The sequence below is a fragment of the Tympanuchus pallidicinctus genome, unplaced genomic scaffold, assembly GCF_026119805.1.
Source record: "Tympanuchus pallidicinctus isolate F22 unplaced genomic scaffold, pur_lepc_1.0 scaffold3, whole genome shotgun sequence".
Taxonomy (NCBI): domain Eukaryota; kingdom Metazoa; phylum Chordata; class Aves; order Galliformes; family Phasianidae; genus Tympanuchus; species Tympanuchus pallidicinctus.
In genome coordinates, this window is record NW_026294747.1 from 64421324 (window position 1) to 64441782 (window position 20459).

The 20459-nt window shown below is 43.8% G+C and overlaps 1 protein-coding gene across 5 annotated transcripts in view; it reads left to right on the forward strand.

Moving 5' to 3' along the window:
• Nucleotides 1–5449: 5449 nt before the first annotated feature.
• Nucleotides 5450–20459, forward strand: part of LOC128085553 (sodium channel protein type 5 subunit alpha-like) — a 206019-nt gene continuing 191009 nt past the window's right edge. For 3 of the 5 annotated variants that reach the window (XM_052693161.1, XM_052693156.1, XM_052693160.1), the window contains exon 1: nucleotides 5450–5637. The gene's annotated coding sequence lies outside the window, so the exon portion shown is untranslated. Of the gene's footprint in view, nucleotides 5638–6334; nucleotides 6443–8084; nucleotides 8206–20459 lie in introns of those variants that run through there. The other 2 variants (XM_052693159.1, XM_052693158.1) reach the window with 2 other exon arrangements.

Consider the following 20459-nt stretch of genomic DNA (forward strand, 5'->3'; position numbering starts at 1 on the left):
TTTATGTTGAATTTTCTCCTAGAAAACATGAGCAGCTTTTTTTTTTTTTGTCTGCCTCAAAGTCCTCCTCATAAGCAAATCAGAGCTTGGCAAAGCTTAGATTTCATCCCTTAAATGTTTTCCCATGGCTTGTGAAGTCCATGTGTGCCTGCTAGTTGTCTCAACTTCCACTGGGTAATCCATGCTGCTTTTCATGGCCATGAGGAGATCAGAAAATCATAGAATCATTAAGGTTGGAAAACACCAAAGATCATTTAGTCCAATCATTAACCCATCCCCATTGTGTCCACTAGACCATGTCCCTAAGAGAGATGGCCATGTCCTTCAATAGGCTGCAAGGGGGTAAGGTACCTTCTGTGCCTTGAATTTATCTTTCTGACCCAAAAAAGAGGGAAAGGATTTATCAAAGCTCAATGTGTGAAAGCTCCAGGGCTTATCAAACATGGGGTTAGTATAACCTCTTGGAGGGGGTTGGCATTGGCAAGTTGAAGTTTTTTCACAGTCTGAGTGTCAGAAATTCATTCATTCTGAGGAAAAGTCCTTCATGATGGTGCAGGTGAAACTGAAGAAATAAAACGCTTTGCTGGAAAGCCAAGCATGTTTTACAGACTCTAAAAGGAAAATGGTTTCAAACTAAACAAGGGGAGATTCAGACTGCGTATAAGAAAAAGGGTTTTGTGATAAGGATGGTGAGGCAGTGGCACAGGTTTCCCAGAGAGGTAGTGGATGCTTTACCCTTGATGATATTCAAGGTCAGGCTGAATGGGGCTCTGAGCACCTGATGCAGCTGTGGGTGTCCCTGTTTCTTGCAGGGGAGTTGGACCTTTAAGTGTCCTTTCCAACACAAATGACTTTATGATACTGATGCTGCTAATCACTACAGTCAGTGTGAACACTTCCCCTTCTTCCCTGCTCTCTAAACTACCTAACGACCAAATATTTGTGCTGTCCAGGAGCATGGGCATAATTCAACACAGCATAACCTTCATCCCTTTCCAAATTAAAATGCAGCTGTGTTTTGGTTTTAACACAAGTGGCCTAATTGTGTGTGTGTTGGGGGGGGGAAGGGGGATGAGGCACTTCTGGGAGGCACTGGGGAAAGGAGGCAAACTAAATTTTGCTTTAATGATGTGAGCTGTTATGTGTCTATCAGGGCACAGAATGGTTTCCTCACACTTGGACATGTTCACTGTCTGAGGCGCTGCCTGCCAGTAATATTTTTTTTTCCGCCTTAAATTAGATTAACTCACTTCAGGATTACATTTTTGAGTCTAATTGAACAAATGTAGCAATTTAGCCAGGCGTTACAGGATTTCCCCATGGATGCTTGATGAGAGATGTTCCACGAGAATGATACACTTAATTAAAAGATGGAAGCTGAAGACTGATACAGATTTATCAGCTGACACGGCAGCAAGATTTATATCAGGGTCTCTTAGCTTATCAAAATCAAAGCAGGGGATGAAAAGAAATCGGGGCTCTGAATCTTTTTCTCGTGCTTCCCACAGCACAGAGGAGGTTTGATATGGAGGGAATCCAGCTCCAAATGTTTGTTTCATTTGCTCAAAATGGGGCTGGGAAGTATCAGGGAAGTGCATTTGTGGGGATCTAAGATCTTCATTGTCCAAGAAGGAATATGGGTCAACATGGGATGGCAAAAGCCCTTTTACCCAATTAATAAAGCAGCGAGTCAGTGATAGGTCTGTCTTCACCTCCAGTCTTCCGTCATTTTAGATGGGAAAACCCTTCTCCTAGTGTCTCCCTCTGTTTCAAAGGGATTTATAGTAAATAACAATATTATTTTTTGCCCAGTAGAGGGAAGTATTGGCTAAACTGAGCATTGCCTATGAAAACCCGATGGCGCCCAGTGCTGCAGGAGCTTCTCGTACCACTTATCCCAGTGGCAAAAGGCTTCATAGAGAGCCAAAAGGGGAAAAAAAAATAAAAATCGAAAGTGCTCACATAAAAGTGAGAAGGCGGGCTGAAGCCTTTCAAATTTAGAAGAAAACATGTGCGTATATATAGAGACAAATTAAGTTTTGCAGGATTCAGAGGAATTGTATTTTTATTTTAAGAAAAAGAACAGTATGTTTCAAACTAAATCTCTGCTCCAAACTCTCTCATTTGCAAGAGCTGCGTGTCTTTCCAATTTCTTTGTTTCCTTAAAACAGGTGGCAACAAATGTGTGGGGATTTGGGATGAAAGGTTCTATAAATACCTTGGAACAATAAATGGCTCTTTGTAAGCAGCACTGCTGTCTGTAATTCTTTAAGAGAGCAGTGAATGCTTCAGAGGAAAAAGGTGGGTTTTTGGAGAGAAGTGAATAGAAAGATGACATCAACTGATCTCCCACGTAGTATTTACTTTGCTACTGGTGCTTCCATCTGACATACACGTTTATTGGGTTTCAGCTGACTCATTTGAACTTCTTCACAGACATTCGGTAAGTCAACATTACCTGAAAGCTTCTTGCAGATTTGGGTGAGGTAGTGCATGTTTAATCAATTTTATCTCTTTGATCGGTCTGTCTATAGGGCTGCAATTAACATGGTTGCTGTATGAGTTTTTCCATTACGAGTTGTCTGTGTCTCAAGGATGCTTTCCCCTTGCTGTGTGAGTTTGTTGCTGTACGGGTCCATATCCCACCCTGATGTGCTGCCCTTCAACATATGGGTTCCATAAAGCAATGCTTGAGGGGAGGAGATTTATATATAGGATTTGAATAACACATGCATACTTGATCTGGAAACCCGGGGGCAAGTTTTTCTGAGCTGTCCCTAGGAGATAGGATGGATATAAGGGATCCTCTCAGTCCTGTTCCTGGCAAAGAATAAATCTGACAGATAGCTTTCCCTTCCTGTCCTTTTTCCTACCTTTCCCTTATATTTTCTCTGTAAATAGTACTCTGTGTTTCCTGTAAGCTCTGCTCAGACTGAGCTGATTTCATTACCAGAGGATCAAGGATTTGCTAGTGATAGGAATAATTTCTCCATTTCTAAAGGCAGACAAAATGAAGATGGATCTTTCTTGTGCTTCTTCAAGATTTTGCAGTGCTTCCTTTCTCCATAAGAGTGGCAGAGTTGAAAACTTAGAATAGTATTACTCAATACTGGCTGCAAAAAAGAGAACGGGTGGTTGGACCAATGGACAGGAACTTCAATGAAAGCTTGGGGGCTTTCCCCTCTGTTCCCTGGCTGTGACACTAAACCTGTGGCACTGAGGTGCTGGTGACTTCCCTGTGCCATCACACTTCTTTTCTGGGACCAGGCCTGGCACAGTCACTGCTGAGACTACTAAAGAAGGAACTGGGGAATGAAGTCCCATTTTCAGCCTCATGCATGGCTCCATGAAAGCAGTCAGCAAAGTTCAGAGCTTCTTGCAGTGATGCTGGTCCCACTGCCCCATAGCTAGCTTTCTGCCCTTTTGGGGATGTCCTTCCCCTTGCATAGCCACCATTGATCTTCACATCAAGTGATTTTAAAAGGCCCTTTCCCGAAGGAAGGTCTTCCCCTGTCTCCCATCTCCTACAACATTCTGCACTGCTGCAGACTCTCAGGGGTGATTTTCCCTTCAGGAACCTTCCTTCCTGCTCACATCCATCCTCCTCCATCTTCACTCACCTTCATTTCCCTTTGTGTTCTTCCTTTTCTAGTCCCAACCTTTTCTTCCTAGCTCCTTTTCTCCACCTGTTCTTCCCCAAGATACACTTCATTCTCTTTTCTGTTTGCATCTATGCCAGTTCTGATCTCATTTGTTAGTTTCTTTGAATGTGAGCTTCCTTCTGAATTGAGATCTGCTCATCACTCACCTTCCCAGTGACACTGCTGGTTTTTTGGACCATTTTTGTAGCATCCTCAGTACTTTGCTGCCTGATCTGCTCCTTTCCCAGCATTTGTGTTGTAGAACTAATATCCAGCCCTCAGCTGCTTTCACAGGAGTGCTTCTTACTGCTCCAGGCTCTTTGCAGAGCAGTATCATTCACTTCAGAGCCCATCACTGGACAAGAGAAGCACTGCTTATTTCTCTGTACACACTGTTTTACCCTGCTTAGAATTGTGAGGATTTTTTGCAGTTCTTCAGAAGTTTCTTCCAGTTCTATGACCCTGAATACTTCAGTATTTCTAGCAAACTGTTGCTCCTCTCTCTACCTATAAGCACCCATTTATGACCTTCTCACTTATTGCCAGGCAGCTTATTTTTTTGCAAAAGCTGCTATGTTTGCTCACTTCCATGTCGTTCTTTAAGCATGACCCAGCCTCAACTCTTCCTTGAAGACTGAAGCACTTGGAGCAGGAGGTTGCAGGAACCTTTACATTTGGTTGTGTTTGATTGTCCACGGGAAGAATCAAGTCCAACTTTGGCACTACTCAGCCTGTCCCCTTTCCCTGGGTGCTGGGATCCTCCTGTCCTATTCCACAGCATCTCTCCTGTCATGTCTCCTTGCTCTCAATCAAATCCTTCCTCCGAACCCCCTCCTTGATGGCAACCCACAGTATTCATATTCCCTTTTTCCCTATTCCACCTGGCTTCCTATCCCACTTCCAACTTTCTCCCTCATTCTTTATTCCCCATTCCTTCTTCCTCCCTTTCCCTCTTCATTTCTCTTCTTTTCTTCGTCTCCATCCCTCACCCTTGCCTAACCTTTCCCCATCCCTCCTTCTTCCTCATACTTCCCTTATCCTACTCTCTTCTCCAACTCTTCACCCTCTCTCTTCTCTACCCATGTGTACTCACCTTCCTCTCTAAACTTTTTCCCTCTCTATTCTGTCCCACCTCCTCTCTTGTCTTCCATCCTTCTTCAGGTGTCTTCACACCATCCTTTCTCCAAATCCCCTTAACTTCCTAGTAACAACCCCAAACTTTCATCACACCTTCCATCCCACCTTCTTCCCCAACCTGCCTTCTTCACCAGTCCTCCGTATCATCACCTCCTCTTTCCTTCCTTTTCCTTTTCTATCTTTAATCCTTCCTTGTTCCTCACACTTCCCTTCTGCGCTTCACCCAATTCTACCTTCACCTCCATCCTTACTTCCTATTTTCTCCCCCCAGCCTTCCTTCTGTTCCTCAGTACTTTCTTCTTCATTCTTTCTTCCCCAGCCTTTCTCACCCCTTCCTTCTTCCTATCCATCTTCTACCTCCTTCGACCATCCCTCCTTCGACCATCCCTCTTTCCTCTTCACCCTTCCCCTGTCATTCTTTCCACTCCCCATCCCTCCCATCCTTCCACCATCCTTCCCCACCCCTCCCACCCTTCCCTTCTCCATCCTTCCTCCCTCCCTCCCTCCCTCCCCTCTTTCCCTCCCTCCTCCCACCGGCGGCAGAGGGCGCTGCGCTCCCGGCCCGCCCCAGCCCGGCTCCTCTCCGTAGGGCGGGGAGAGGCGGGAGGTGCCTCCCTTCCCTCCCTCTGCCCTCCCTCTCCCCTCCTTCCCGCCCCCGCCGCCCGGCCGGGGCTGCGCTCCCGCGGCTGCCGCACACGGCGCGGCGGCTCCGAGCCATGAACCCTCCGCGGCGGCCGGGCAGCGCGCCCCGCAGCCGGGCCATTCCCGCGGGACGGACCGCTCGGGGACTAAAACTCTATGGATACAATGAAGTGGCTCTGGGACTCTTGGTTTAGCAGGAATATTTAAATAAACCAATGTAAGTTTCTCTTTTTTGTTTGCTTGTTAATAAAAAAAAAAAAAAAGAAAAGAAAAGAAAAAGAAAGAAGCATAAAGAGAACCTCCCCCTTTCCCCCCATCCCCCCTCCCCTCGGAGACGTCCGGTTCCGAGCGAGTCGGAGGAAAGAGGAATTTGTCGCGACGGGGTTTCCCCTTCCCCAGACTTACCCCTCGAGGTGCGACCGGTGCCGTCCCGTCCGGGCAGGGCGCGGTGAGGCTGCAGGAGGGTGAAGTTGGCTCAGCAAAGCTTGCGCCGGGGTGTGGAAGTGGAGGAGATGTGGATGTAGATATTGTGCCGATGAAGAGTAACTCTGGTTGGGAATTGGTCTAGGTTCCGTCTTGCTTCCGTGTCCAGAAGTGCCAGAAAGAGATAACTACACAGAAAATACTCTGCAAATTGTTTGGTGAATGTCATGTGGTGTCAGATGGCTTTGAATGGAATTTTAGTGGCACATTTCACGGGGAAGAAATGAGCTTGGATGGTTATTTCTGCAGTGGCAAGAAAAATTAATAATTCTCGTGTATTGTGAGAGTGTTACTGATGTTACTTGTAAGAGCTGACATAATGTATTAAGCATATGTCTTAATAAGGCCACTCTCCTCGAAGCCCTTTGTAAAACACCCATACTTGAAACATTTGGAGTTTCTACCAGCTCAAATTAAAAACTCCACTCGGCTGAAAGAAGTGTAGAAGGAAAACAAGGAGAGCTGTGCAGCACGCTGGCAAGGTGGTAGTGATTTGATCAAGGCAGCCCCGAGGGAACCGGTGACATACTGGGAGCACCGTAAGTGAGAATGAAAGCTAAATTAAAGCAAAAGTTATGCAACCGAAGTGTGGCTGCAACGAGAACAAATCAGACCTTCTTTTTACTTATTTGCTTGTTTGTTTGTTTGTTTGTTCTGGATATATGGGTGAGAAAGTAGAGATGAGCTTCTAAAAAGCAGAGAAAAGCGTGAGCTGTGCTCACCTATGGCAACAGGTCTTGTTTTGCCTGGAAAGGATGAGCTGAGCTTTGTGAGTGCTTGAGCTGAGCCTTTCCATCCGAGGCTGGGGCAGCTGCCGATCCTACAGACAGGCGACAGATCCGGAACTCGTGGCCCCAATTTCTCTCTCCACCAGGGCGACGAGCTGCTATTCCCGAAATACAGGGCGTATGGTGGATTCAACGCGGCGAATCAAAGAGGATTTGTCAATACTAAAAATAAACAGGCCCACAGATGTGTCCTACAGGGTCACGTCCAGTCGCTGCGTTTTCGGGGCCGTGGTGCCCATGTCGCGATTTTGCGGGAGCGTGTCCTGTCCAAGGTGCTGAAGTTGATTTTGCTGCTATTTCCCGGGATTTGAGGGCTTTGCACGAGTGGTTTTGGGAGGCTTCCTCTTGCCTTAAGGGGGTGAGGTTTGAGTTGGAGGGTTCCCCCCCCCCCCGGGTGGCGCAAAGAGGAAGCAGGGATGTGTTTTCAGACACGTATGTTTGATCCGTCCTTTTGGCGTGGGAAAGTGGGCCAGGTGGAGCTGCAGATGGATCCAGCAGATCCTATAAGCTTTTGGTGGCAGAGAACTGGAAAGGTCAGAGCTGTAAGGCAGTGAGGAGTGAAACTCCCTCACTCTAGTGAACCAAGAATGTGGTGGTTTTGAGTGTCGCTGCTGTTGGTTTGGGTGCCTTGCCTCTGATGAGATGCCTTATTCCAACAAAGTTGAGGGAGAGCCCTGTGCTGGGTTGGGATAGGAATGATGCAAATGGGACTGGAGTGACGCCCAATGATTTTGATAGTTTTATCTTCTTCTGGTGTAGCCTCTAAAAGTGGCAAATATGGTTGATGAAGATCTTCAGAAATAGTTAATCCTTAAGATTAAAAGTGCGTCTTTTGGGGAAAGTGTCTCAAAAATTAAGCAATGGAGTCCAGCACTGCAAACTGTGATATTTTTAGATTAATGTGCCAAAAGCTTTCAGACTTAAGTAGCGGAGTTTATGTAATCTTTGGTATGAGACAGACCACGGTATTGCCAGAAATAAGCATAGAGGAATATATTATTTGCCTTTGCTTCGAGTTTGATCTTGTAATGTGCTTCTCCTCAGTTCTTGAAATTAATTCTAAATCCATTTATAATGCAGATCAGTACTTTTTGTCTAAGACTCCCAAAGGGTTTTAAAAACACAGATGATCAGGCTTCAATACCTGTGTTTTTATGGATAAATAGTTCATGCTGTGAGGAGTCCTGTAGGTCTAAAGCATGCAAAAAGTCCGTACAGTATAGTAGAGAACTGATGTTTCATATCCTCAGTCACTCGTCAGAGATCACAGAGGAACTCAGTTGCATCATTGGCTATGTAGCCCAAATACCTTGACCATTAAGGGTGTATGTAGATCATGAGGCTTCTTGACTCTGGGTGACAGCTTATGAGGATAGAGTCTAAAAAGTGCAACACAGTGGAAAGCATTACATTCCTGGTCTGAATCAGAAACTAGCCTCCGTTCTTGCTATGATGGACTAACACCTGTGGGACTAGCACACACCTCACAGGATTTTTACAGGCTACAGAGAACAGTTGAGTGGTAACTGCATTTTTGATTTTAAATGCATAATCAAAATTATATTTAAAATTGTACTGATAGGAAATGACATTCTGAAAGGAAATTTATGAACTAGAAGTAGTTTAAGTTTCTTCTAAAAATCTTGGTTTTGGGGTTTTTTTTGTTTTTTTTTTTTTTTTTTTGTATTAGATAGGGATTTATCTCTTCTTGACCATTTTCTTTACTGATTTCAGTTGTGTATCTTGAAAGAAAGCTCTGTCCATGTATGTGAGGAGAGAACTTGTTAAAGCATGTTGAGTGGTTGTTCTGAAATTCTGAAATCATGGTCATGTTTTTTGAAAGAAACAGATCAATATCTGTTGTTACCTTGGATTACGTTTGGAACCTCAATATGACAAATACAAAGAGATCTTTTGTTTTCAGAGGGTGGATGCTCAGTTTTTCCTGAAAATTACTGCCTTGTAAGTTGTCTCCAATCATCCTCAAGAATTACTTTGAAAAATTATAGGTCTGGTAGTTAAAAAGTGGCAACAAGTAATTTCTCAGTTCTGTTAAATGAAACTCATATTTCACAAAGGCAGTATATCTCTGAAGTATATGCTGAACTTTTGCTTCTGTTTACGTGTTGTCTTGTGATAGAGTTTTAATCAGTGTACGAAGCAATTTACATTTTAAATTCTATCATCAGTTCTCACTTTTACTGTCTATTTTTGTGCTTATCCCATTGCTGAAGATATTCAAGGCCAGGTTGGATGGGGCTTTGGGCAAGAGGTATCCCAGCTAGATCATTTTTAAAGACCTTTCCAACCCAAACCATTCTGTGATTCTAACCTGGAAAAAAATATGTGAAGCCAGTCAGGTATATTCCTGTTTGCCTGGAGTGACTATCTTGTCTGTGCTATCACATCGTTCAGATAAACATGATAAACATTTGTTTGTTTATCTTTAAACTAATTGTTGTCTTTATGACTGAACTAAAACCCTGATTATTTTTCTATTGATCTTTTAATATTTATTTTGCAAGCCAACCGTTGGGCCCACTTTCACCTGGCCCTGTCTCTTTGGGTTTCTCTTGCAAAGTGACAGTTTCTAAATCAGGAAGGAAATCAGGTCACATTTCTGGTTCTGCAGGACTTATCTCACTGCTCTTCTTTCAAAGTAATTAGAGTTACTAATAATGAGAAAAAGAAAACTTTTTCAGAACCGGTATGTCCCTAACCCCTCTCTCCTTCTGGCTGTTTTTGTGTCACAGAAAAGATAGGAAAAAGTTTATTGAGGAAGCTCCTTTTGCTCCATCTGACTGTGACTTCCTTCAAGTTGAGCTGCAGGCGATGCAGTCACCCTTACAAAGATATCCTGTGTTTCTTAGATTAGCAGACTTCATTTGTTTATTCCCCCTTGTTCTTTTATGGTGTCACTGGGCTGCACACTGGAGCTGCTTAGGTCTCAGCCTGGGAGAAGAACAAGATGCTGACTAAAGCTGTCACTATCCCAGTCCCTGAGCAGGCTGGGGAAATACTGGAGGGACAATATGAGCAGAGTAGAAGGCACGGTGGCTTTATTAAACACATGCTCTGCCAGCAATCACAACCATAGTTTGTACCCTTCCTATTCAGGCTTCTTATCGGTTACAGTTCACTGGGGCATACTCCCAGGAAAAATGGCAAGTGAAGCACAAAAGTTCCTTCTCCTTTAATACATCCACCTTTGAGGAGATGTGACTCAGGAGGGGGTTTCCTCTTCTGTGTGCAAAATTTTCATTGATGTCAAAAGATCCCTTATTTTCCATGGCAAAAATGTGCTTCCCTGCTCTCTCTAATCGACGAAGCTGTTTTTGTCTCAATTCTGCATGACAAAAATGGCTTGGTTTTCATTTTTTATTAGTTTTATAATATTGCAATAGCTTTTTTAATAAAAAGGCATCACACATCAAATAATAAAGTTAAAATTTTTCAGAATGTTTCGTTACAGGTGCTGTTAAGCACTGAGTTTTCCTTTTTTTACTGTACTTAATTAATTGGAAAGTGGAATAATTTGTGCTCTATCCTGGAAAAAATAACTCGTTCTTTACCAGGTTGTTTATTTCAACTTTCAGCTTGATTGAACTTTCCTGATTCACACAGCTTCTGCCAGAGAGGCTTTTTATGGCAGTGACGGAAAGCCCTACCAACCGGTTAGAGGTCCTTTATAAAGCTAGCTGGGTTCCTAAGGCTCTAAAACTGCTCTTTATCCAACATATGACTTGCAGATATCTTTCAAATGATGTTTTACTAGTTTTATTCTAGCTCCAGTATTAGTATAGAGTGTCTATGAAGTTATATGGGTGGTTAATATTTGAATGCATAACACTAAAGGCAGACTGGGGCATGGGTAATTTGTCTGTGCTAGAAGCCAGGAGTGTCTCTCAGTAGTCATGGAGTTTGTAGGCTGATTTTGACCATTAAGCTGTGGTTTGGGGCTTTAGAGAAGTCTGTTTTTCTTTTTGCTGTTTCTAAATGCTTTATATAACACTGAAACATCTGTGCAATAGGAAGGTATGGAAGAACTTGCCCATGGACAAATTCTTTCAAGATCCATTAATTGGAGATGGATTAGATTGTCCATTTGCAAAGATTATATATTTTTTTATAATGATTTTTCATAGATTCTTTTTCTTATTGTAATGAAATAGTCACTCTTCCCAAACAAATGGGCAGTTGTTTGTGTCTGAATATGTCACCATTCCTCCAGGCTGGCTTACAGCATGCCGACGCAGGGTCTAGAAGTCATAGGGAACCAGATGCCCACTTGACTCTGGATGATCAGAACAGCACATGGGGATCATTTCTACTGATTTTGAGTGAGCAAAGTTCACCCCTGTCAGAGCTAGCTCAGATTTTGTCTCTACTGCAAAGCTACTTCAGTCCTCTAAAGAGCATTTTTACTGCTGGGCTGTACAGTCATAAAATCACAGAATGGCTTGGGTTGGAGCAGGCCTTAAAGATCATCCAATTCCAATCCCCTTGCTGTGGGCAGGGTTGCCAACCACCAGCTCAGGGGTGCCGGGGGCCCCATTCAACATTAGAATGCCTCCAAGGATGGGGAAGACAAGGGCAGACACTGCCTGAGGGAAATCCTGAATACCAAGTTTTCAGAAAGTGTGCTGGTGACAATTAAATGAAACCTTCGCCATTGTGTAAAGCTCATAAGGGTGAATGATTCTGTGATGAAATTTTGTTTTTCCCTCCTGATGTAGGCACCAAAAAGAGGGAGGAATGCTAGGGGGAGGCTTCCTGTGGTGGTGGGAAGTCCTTCAGGTGCCTGCATGGCTGGAGATGCAGCACTGACTGTGGAGAAGTAATGGGAAAGCTGCAGCCCAGCCTGCACAGCTTGGAAATGCATCATTAGGGTGCTACAACCTGACCCTCAGACAAGCATTTAGCATCGTCTGAGGTCTGACACGTTAGTAGCTGTTACATAATGCACAATTATAGAATCACACCAAAACATTTTTAAAATACCTGCCTGATCACCACAGAGTAATTGCACTGTGTGTTAATGGGGCTGGGTGCTGTGGTTAAGGCACGCCCTGCACCGATGCATGTTCCCCTCCCCAGCAGCTTGGAATAGTCCATCAGGTGCAGCCAGTGGTGACATCACCTCGGCCAGGAGAAGACCTCCTCCAAAGCTCCCCAGAGTTTATGTCCTTGTCCTGCTTTGCATACTACCAGTGCTGTCCTTTCCTTCTGGAGGAGGGTTTCTGACCGTCCTTGCTCCCCTGTTTTAGCACAGAGGTATGACACAGCTGCCTCCTTGCCTTCCCCAGGGCCAAGCACATCATCTCCATCTCCACTCCAGCTACATCTCAAGCCCTCAACATGGAGTGATACCTGGCTCTTGCGCTGCTGGAGGCACTCAGAGGGTCTGTACTTTTGTTAAGCAGAGGGCCAGGTTCTGTGCTCGGCTTCATAAACCCAGATCGACTCATCTGACTTTGGCACAGCTAATCCAGATTTGCACAGCAGTTTCCCTGAGGACTCCCCAGTTTTGCTCTGGGTGACAGTTAGTGTGCCAGTGTCAGAATACATCTGATCTAGACAGATTCCCTGTCTTGAACCATTAGTTATTCCCTGGCAAAAGTTTCTCAGAAAGAGCTGTTGTATTTGAAAACAATATACAAATTCTATTGCCAATGCCAGAAAGTAAAGGGATTTTTTTCCCCTCCTGTTGAAACTAAATATAATTCGAAAGATAATGTACAAGGATTTAAATATAGTATGCAATTATACATTGCATATGAATAGTTTCTCTCATTTTTTAACATGCTTAGATATTTTTTTTGAGTCTTTTTCAGCAGACAGCTGTTAGATAAAGAAAGAAAAGTGAATAGTTGTTATGAAACCACATGACATCGCTAAAGAAAAAAAAACGCATAAGAATATGTGAGGGAAAAATATAGAATAAATCCTCTCTCTTCCTCTGTTGTTGGCTTTTTTTTCCTTTGTTTCATCTTTTCGTAATATTTCAGTACTTCCTTAGCTGAAGTAGTATAGTTTCTCAATATAATGTTGCAGGGTCTGCAACAAATTTCCTTTGCACTCTTGTTCCTACTGGGTTCAGTGAGCTTCAAATCAAGGCTCTGAATTCTTCCCAGAGGATGAAATGGGAGTTAGAAGCCTTCTTAGAAAAGTCTGAATTCTTGGATTCTTTTACCTTTAGTGGAAGTTTTGCTTGAGTTGTGTTGGGTTTTCTTTCCTATGAAGTTGCCTAAACTTGAAAACCCCAAATAGTTCAATCATGGCCCCATGGTGTCCCAACAAGTAAATGAATGTCCTGACTTTCTCAGGGTGGCCTGGACAACTTGTGACTGTAAGCACCTCAAAAACAGTGTTGTAGGTCACACATTCTTATTTTTGAGGAGATATGGTTTAAAAAAAAAAAAAAAAAAAAAAAAAAAGACTCTGAAACTTTAAAATAATATAAGAATAATCAAAACTCCTGGTGATGTTCTCCTGGGAGCAAGGAGAAATAAATATGAGGTTATGGTCTGAAAACACTGAAAGATTCTGGGCTGCGGTTTTCTGTTATTAATTAGCTAAATTGATATTCAGAACCTGAAACAAGGCTTTTAGGCACATCTCTGGTGCCTAATTCTGACGGCTGTCTCCTCGCAGGGTGAATGAGGAGACTTTTTATTGAAGTCAATGATGCAATGTCAACGTAAATGCAACATAAGGGAGAAAGGGGATTTGTTTACAAGCATAAAAGTTCCCTGGATAGTTTAACGCTAACTGTGAAAATTACTGAAGAGCTGCAAAGCACAGGCTTTAAATGTAGCTGAAGTAAATTTTCTGGAATGTTTCTAGCACTATTTTAAGGACCTAATCCAGAGCCCAGTGCAGCTGCAGGTAAAGCTCCCTTTGGCTTTGGATGGGGCATTGTATTTTTAAGTGCCAATCTGCTTCCTAGAATTTTTTAACGGTGTCTTGCAGGTGTTTTTTTATTAACGGTTAGGACAGATGTGATGTCTTTTTTTTTTTTTTTATCTCTGTAGTGCCTGGATTGGTTGATTGTAAGAAAGAACACTACAATGCCGTTGCATTATTCCAGTGTTTCCTGTGGTTAGTCATTCACTGGACAAGTTGTTTCCTAAGAAGACTGGTTTTACCATTGCTCTTATTATGTATCTGTCCTATCCTGTAGCATTTCAACCTGTTGGATTATCTGGTTCAGAGATTTGGGACTTGAAGATACTTGAGTTATGCAAGTTTTGTTGAAAGATATTCCTGGATAGAGAGTAGAGGGACTCAGAGGAATGCCTTTTTCAGCCTGGATGATTCTGTTGTTCTGTAAGAAGGTGACTGTAGGGTGATTCAGCCACACAGCTTCACAACTGCTTGTCCACCACAGATCTCTAGAGTTGTTGTTCAAAGAACTTTTATTGTTTTGTACTGTATTGTACTGTATTTTGTTACCCAAGGTCCTGAGGTCATGTGATGCTGGGTGTAGGGTACATAGGGATTATCACGTTGTTTTAAATGAAATTTAAGGAGCAAAGCTCTAGGATTTCAGCCCCTTTTGAAATCACATCTGTAAAGACTCCATCATAAAGATTTGTGGTCCTGTTAAAGAACAGGAGAGGAGGAAAAGGGACATAGACATTGTCCTAGAGGATCTTTTCTCTCCAATCTAATCTTCTCCCATATATAGCTAAGGATAGGTTCCCCTGCCTGTCTGGGGGATGTTTGACTGTGTTGGCACCAAATCAAGTATGAATAAAAAGCACATAATACATATATATGTGTGTGTGTGTATACGTACATACATACAAATCTCTAGAAATCAGGAATAAAACAGGGATATTGGAAATGCCATTTCCAGCTCCACCAGCTAGAGCACCTCTTGTAATTTTGCTAACTCGCACATTCTCCATTTTTCTGTCATCTGTTATCTGTGGTGTCAGATGGAGGTTGTGTGCCTGGCTACTTCATAATGCTGCTGCAAACAGGGCTGAGGTGCCGTGTGAGGTGTAGAATCACAGAATCATTTGAGTTGGAAAGGACCATTAATGGTCATCTAGTCCAACTCCCCTGCAATAAACAGGGACATCTACAGCTAAGTCAGATATGCAGAGGACCTCCCCAATGCATCTGTATCTTCACAGCAGGGCTGTGGCTGCTTCTCCCCCAACCCTGAGCTCAGGCATGGCTACGAGGTGGTATGAGGAAGGGAAAATGGAGGGTGCCCCTGACCCCAGTAATCCCCAGCTGTCACTGCGCCTGCCGGGAGGCACCCACGGTCAGCAAAGATTAGCACAGCCACCATGGGGACTGGCCTGGGATCAAAGCAGCACAGAGGTGGCCGAGAGCCACCTTCAGCCCCTCCTCCCTCACTCCAATCTGTAGCAGCCTTTGCCTTCTCTGAGCAACTGAACCCATTTTCTGGTATCGCTTAAGGTCAAAAATGCTCTTTTTTTTGCTCTGTGTTCCATGGAATGTTCATAGCCAGGTTTGGGATAAAATCATCTTTTTTTTTTTTTTTTTTTTTAAAGCATCTTGCTAAGGTAAGATAGGGCATACATGGCTGCTTTTTTACTTGATGAACCAAAACTGGGGCCTGCTGACTCCAAGACATAAGTCATGGTGGCCCAATTAACAATGTAATGGCTTAAGCTGCAAGGAGCGTTAAAGCCCATCCAGTTCCACACCCTTCCTCTGGGGGTGGGTGAGCCTTTTCGGAGAGGTCCCTCAGCCCATGCCCTCCCCTTGGGCATCGTCACCTTGAGCTTCTCATGCCTAGCTCAAAGCAGCACTGCATGCTGCTCACTAGCCCCTTGTTTCCATACAGCTGAACAGCCTCACTGGATTGTGGTTGATAGTTATGTTTTCCAAGGTGAGGATTGTGCCAGTTGTACTGCTTACATGGTGAGATGGCTGCTTGTATTAGTCAGCACTTCTGTGAGTCAGTCAAGTTGTCCATTCCTGATGTCAACCCCATTCAGCAACAAAACACACTGAGCAGCAATGTGTGGCTCTCATAAAAGTCTCCAAGCACAACTTGGAGATTCAGATGCTCCTTTGATGAAGAAACTGTTTGAAAGTGCAGAAGGTTCAGGTTGGATATTAGAAAAAAAATTCTTCTTGGAAAGAGTGGTGAGGCATTGGCATAGGCTGCCCTGGGAGGTGGTGGAGTCATCATCCCTGGAGGTGTTCAAGAAAAGGGTAGATGTCACACTCAGTGACATGGTCTATAGTGGTCATGGGCATGGGGTGATGTTTGGACTAGATTATCTTAGTGCTCTTTCCAACCCTAGTGATCCTATGCCAAGGGCAGGTGTGCCAACATGCTCCATGTTTGCTGGCCCATGTGGTGTTTCTCATGGCAATTATTTTGGATTTCTCATATCCCAAGTGAAACCTAGTGGAACCCTCTTGCAAAGTCATTCTCTCGCTCCAGGGGATCAAGGATCCCACCATGAACTTGGAGCACCATCAGTTTCACTGTGAATTGTGGGAGCTGAACACAAAGTGGTTTGGATTTTAGATGGTCTTCTTTGGAACCAGGTGTTGGACTTGGTGATCCTTGTGGGAAACTCCCAGCTCTGGATATCCTATGATTCTTTGATTCTCAGACTCAAAAATGCAGGTCCTCACACATTTAGGTCTGTGTGATATAAAATATCCTCATGTTGGTTCTGATATTTTCCCAATGCTAGTTAGAAAGCTAGCTTTATATTCATGTCTGATTTTGCACGTTTGAATGGTTCCCCGATACATTATTTCTTTCAGGTGGTTTTTATAATGTTAATGAATGTGATAGTTGTGATTAGCATGGGAGATTATTGCTTATAGCACCTACACAATCTATTTGGCAACCCATCAGTCTTGCTGTTAGAGCACTGCAGAATTCAATAAGTGACATTATTTACACAGTTGCCTTTGTAAGCTTGAAAAACTTTGCAAAAATGTGTTATAATCTGGGCGATAGCTTTGCTAAAAAGCAAGTTAGCTTCATCGATTGCATTTCTTCACTTTAGTTACTGAACTGCATGCTAAAAATAAATTACAAAAAAAAAGCCATAATTGAGATCAATCTCTAATTGATTTTGACTTGTGCTCAGTTAAAAGCAGAACTGATGATTTCTGGAATGTTACTGATGTTCAGGAGCTTTGTAGAGCTGTATGTGAGAGAAAGCATCGATAGCAGAAAGCAGGGTCTCTTGATTTAGGCTTCATACAGAGTTTTTGGCACATAAATGTCAGACTAAAGTTCAAGTGTTCATCAAAGTCCTACAAGGCCCTTAAACGTCAATGAAATTCCTGTTAAAGACTGTCCTGTGAGGCTTTGCTGTCTGGAAAGGCTGCTTCCTCCAACCAGAAATCAGTGATCCATGGGCTGTGTAAGCAAACAGGGTGGTGGTTATTCTGGAGGGACTCCAACTGGGGGATCTGTGGTGGGATCTGTGCTCCTCACGCGACAAAATTCGGTCTCAGCTGCTGTGTGTTGGCTTTAGCCACAGGTCAGCCAAGGACAGCCGGGTCGGGCTGTGCAGCTCTGCACTGTCTCTCACAGGACATGCGTGGGGCTCAGGTTGCAACTCCAGTGCTAAACATCACAGAAAAGGCTCTTTCCGAGAAACGTGAGGTCAAGCGGGGACCCACGCGCTGCATCCCACTCCTCCATCTCCAAAAATACCACTGCTTTTCTGGTTGTTTTCTGCTGGACCGCCAGCCCTGTGCCCTGGGGACTGAGGGAGGGGAGAGCCAAAGCAGAGGACAGCCTATTTTTAGGCTGACTATCTCCCACTCCCTGGCAGGCTGGGTGGTGTCGCAGGACAGGGCTCGCCTATCTGCAGTACAGCCCCTAGAGCAGGAGGGGAATGGGGATTTGAGCCACCGTCCTGGTGGCTGGGAGGGACCCAGTGCAGGTCTAGCTGGGCAGTAATGGGCATTTCTCACCATTGCATCTTATTTGTAACTGGATAGCTTTCTCTTCTGTCCCTTCCCATTTTGTGTTACATCTACACAAACACTGTGCTGGGTGTTGTTTTTAAGCCCAAGTGCAGTATTTGTGCCTTTCTGTTGATTTGGCAGTGGGATAATAAAAAAAAAAGCAGGTTATAGGATTTAGGCTCAACTCTATCCTTCAGAGATTACTGAAGTGAAACTGTGACCATCTAATCCATTTACAGAATAGCAGAAGACTCCCTGTAATTCATTAGTGTTGGTGGCAGAGCATATAATGATAGAATCATAGACTGGCTTAGGTTGGGAGGGACCTCCGACCCTCCTGCCATGAACAGGACTGCCAACCACTAGATCAGACTGCCCAAGGAGGTAGCTTTTCCATCCTTCAGTCTTTGGTAAAATGACAGTCTTTGATAAATCATGGTTAAATTATTCTGTTGATAATGTACACGTTTGGCCTAATTTAAATTTCTTTGGTTCCAGTTTCTGGCCACTGGATTTCTTCTATCTGTGCTTAGCAAACTGCAAAGCTCTCTGCAATATGCACAGCAGCAGAATTGTTATATCTGTACCTGTCCAGAGGTACTGGTGCAGTGGTGAATTCATCCCTTCCCTTACTTTTAGGTACCATGGAGCTCTCTGCATCATTTAGGAAATCATTTATCTCATGCATCATCTCATAAGACTGTTTTCCAGCCTGTAATTGTCCTTAGTGATGCTTCCCTCAATCTTTCTAGTTCATCACTATAACCCTTGACTTGGCGATTGGAGCACTATAGAGGGGTAATGTTCCCATCAAATTATGTTAATGTCCTCTCAGCATTGATTAACCAAGTCCTGCATCAGCCCTTCTTCTCTTGTACGCAGAAAACAGGAAGGGCACTCAGGTTTTTCTGTCCATCCTTACAAAATACTGCCACTGTGGTTCTCTTCTGGGTCTTCACAAAAGTTCCCAAATGTAGGGAAGCAAAGCTGATGCTCAGAGCCCATCTTTGGTCTGCAGCAGCACTTGGGTGTGGTTATCCTGACTTGATTCAAAAATTCAAGCTAGAGAGGCTGCTGTATGTCATACTTGTTTATCACTTCTGAAGTAGAAAGAATGTCATTCTCAGCATGTTATTGCTCTGTTTGTTGTTTTTTTTTTTTTTTTCCGAGTGCAGAACAGAAATCTGTATGGATGCATTTTGGTCCTTCAATGTTTAAAAAGTTCCTTCTGGTCCTTAGAAAGGCCAGAGATGCCTCTAGCCACACATTACTCACTGTGTATTTTTAATTTATTGCTGACCCTTCTATTCTTGTCTTCCTTTCATTCTTTTATTTCTTGTTCTGTTTTTGTTTTCTTTTTAATGTGTTTTGTACTGTGGAGAAGACTGAGGGGGGATCTTATCAATGCTTACGAATATCTAATAGGTGTGAGCCAATTGGCTGGGGCCAGGCTCTTTTTAGCAATGCTCAGCATCAGGACAAGGAGCAGTGGCCACAAACTGGAACACAGGAAGTTCCACCTGAACATGAGAGAAATTCTTTGCTGTGAGGCTGGCAGACCCTGGAACAGGCTGCCCAGAGAGGTGGTGCAATCTCCTTCTATGGAGATATTTAAGACCCACTGATTATTTTTTTTTCATTTACAGAAAGCACCAGAATTCTGTCTTTCAGACCCACTGATACCGGGGTCCCTCAGTGAGGAACGCAAGGCTTCTTGGCTTTCACTGGATATGAACTCTGGGCTGATGCATATTTATTTATTATTATTTTCTGTCGCATGCTGCTGATTGTCCCAGATGCAGAGGAGGCAAATGACTTTCAAATGAGAAGATTTTCATAAGCCTACAGCATAGCTGTACTCGGAATACAAACTTTAATCAGTTATTATCTGGAAAAACATCTAACAAAACCCTGGTCCCTGCTGGGCTTCCCAGTCATCAGCTGCAGAGTGGCCCTGGGAGGAAACACGACTCCTGTGTAAGGAATGTGGGGCTCCTTGTGAGCACCTTGTAGCAGAGATCATTCACCTTTGTTATGTGCCCTGAGAGTAATAATAAATATTAATGATAGATGAGTTTGGCTCTGCTTCGCTGGGGAAATAAAATATTTTTAGTCTTGGGAATTTCTGCACGTTTATGGCCAAACCTGACTTGGGGATTGAAGGATCTGCTTCAGTTCAGCAGTCAGGTTCCTGCACTTTTGGCCAAAGGGGTGTCCCCAACCTTAGGGAGGCCTCATACTTCCCAGCATCCCAAAGCACCCTGTGCTTTTGGGCAGTCAACTCCAGGTAGAAGGAAGCTCTGCTGCAAGAGCCCACCTCGCTCCTCATACTCCCTCTGCATCCAGAGTGCTCTGCCTGCCCAAAGAGCTTTTGCTCTGCACTGAAAAATGCAGATACTCGTGTAAGTGGTTGCAGTAAAGAGCTACCAGAGGAGGCAATTTTTTTCAGGGCACAACCGGAGAGGCTACTTAGCATAGTTTTACAGGCTGCTAATGTGGTTTTATTGCTTCTAGGACCTGACCTATTATTGTGTGCTGGGGGATGCTTTTATTCATTTGGAGCTGGTCCAGGGATGTCTAACAGGGCTATATACTGCATGACCTAGGTGTGCTCAGTGTAAGACTCCTCCCCTGTGCTGGGAAGGAGGGATAGCTCTGTGGTTTGTATGAGGCCACAGGTTTAGTTTTGCTCTGTTGTTGACTCTGTGTGTGTGTGTGTATATGTGCTTCGGTCCAAACACTGGTGAGCAGTGAGTCATTCCCTTCTGCTGCTAATGGGAAACTCAACAGTGCCCAGATTAGAAACGGGCAAAGGATGGTTTCTCAGTTTTGCCTT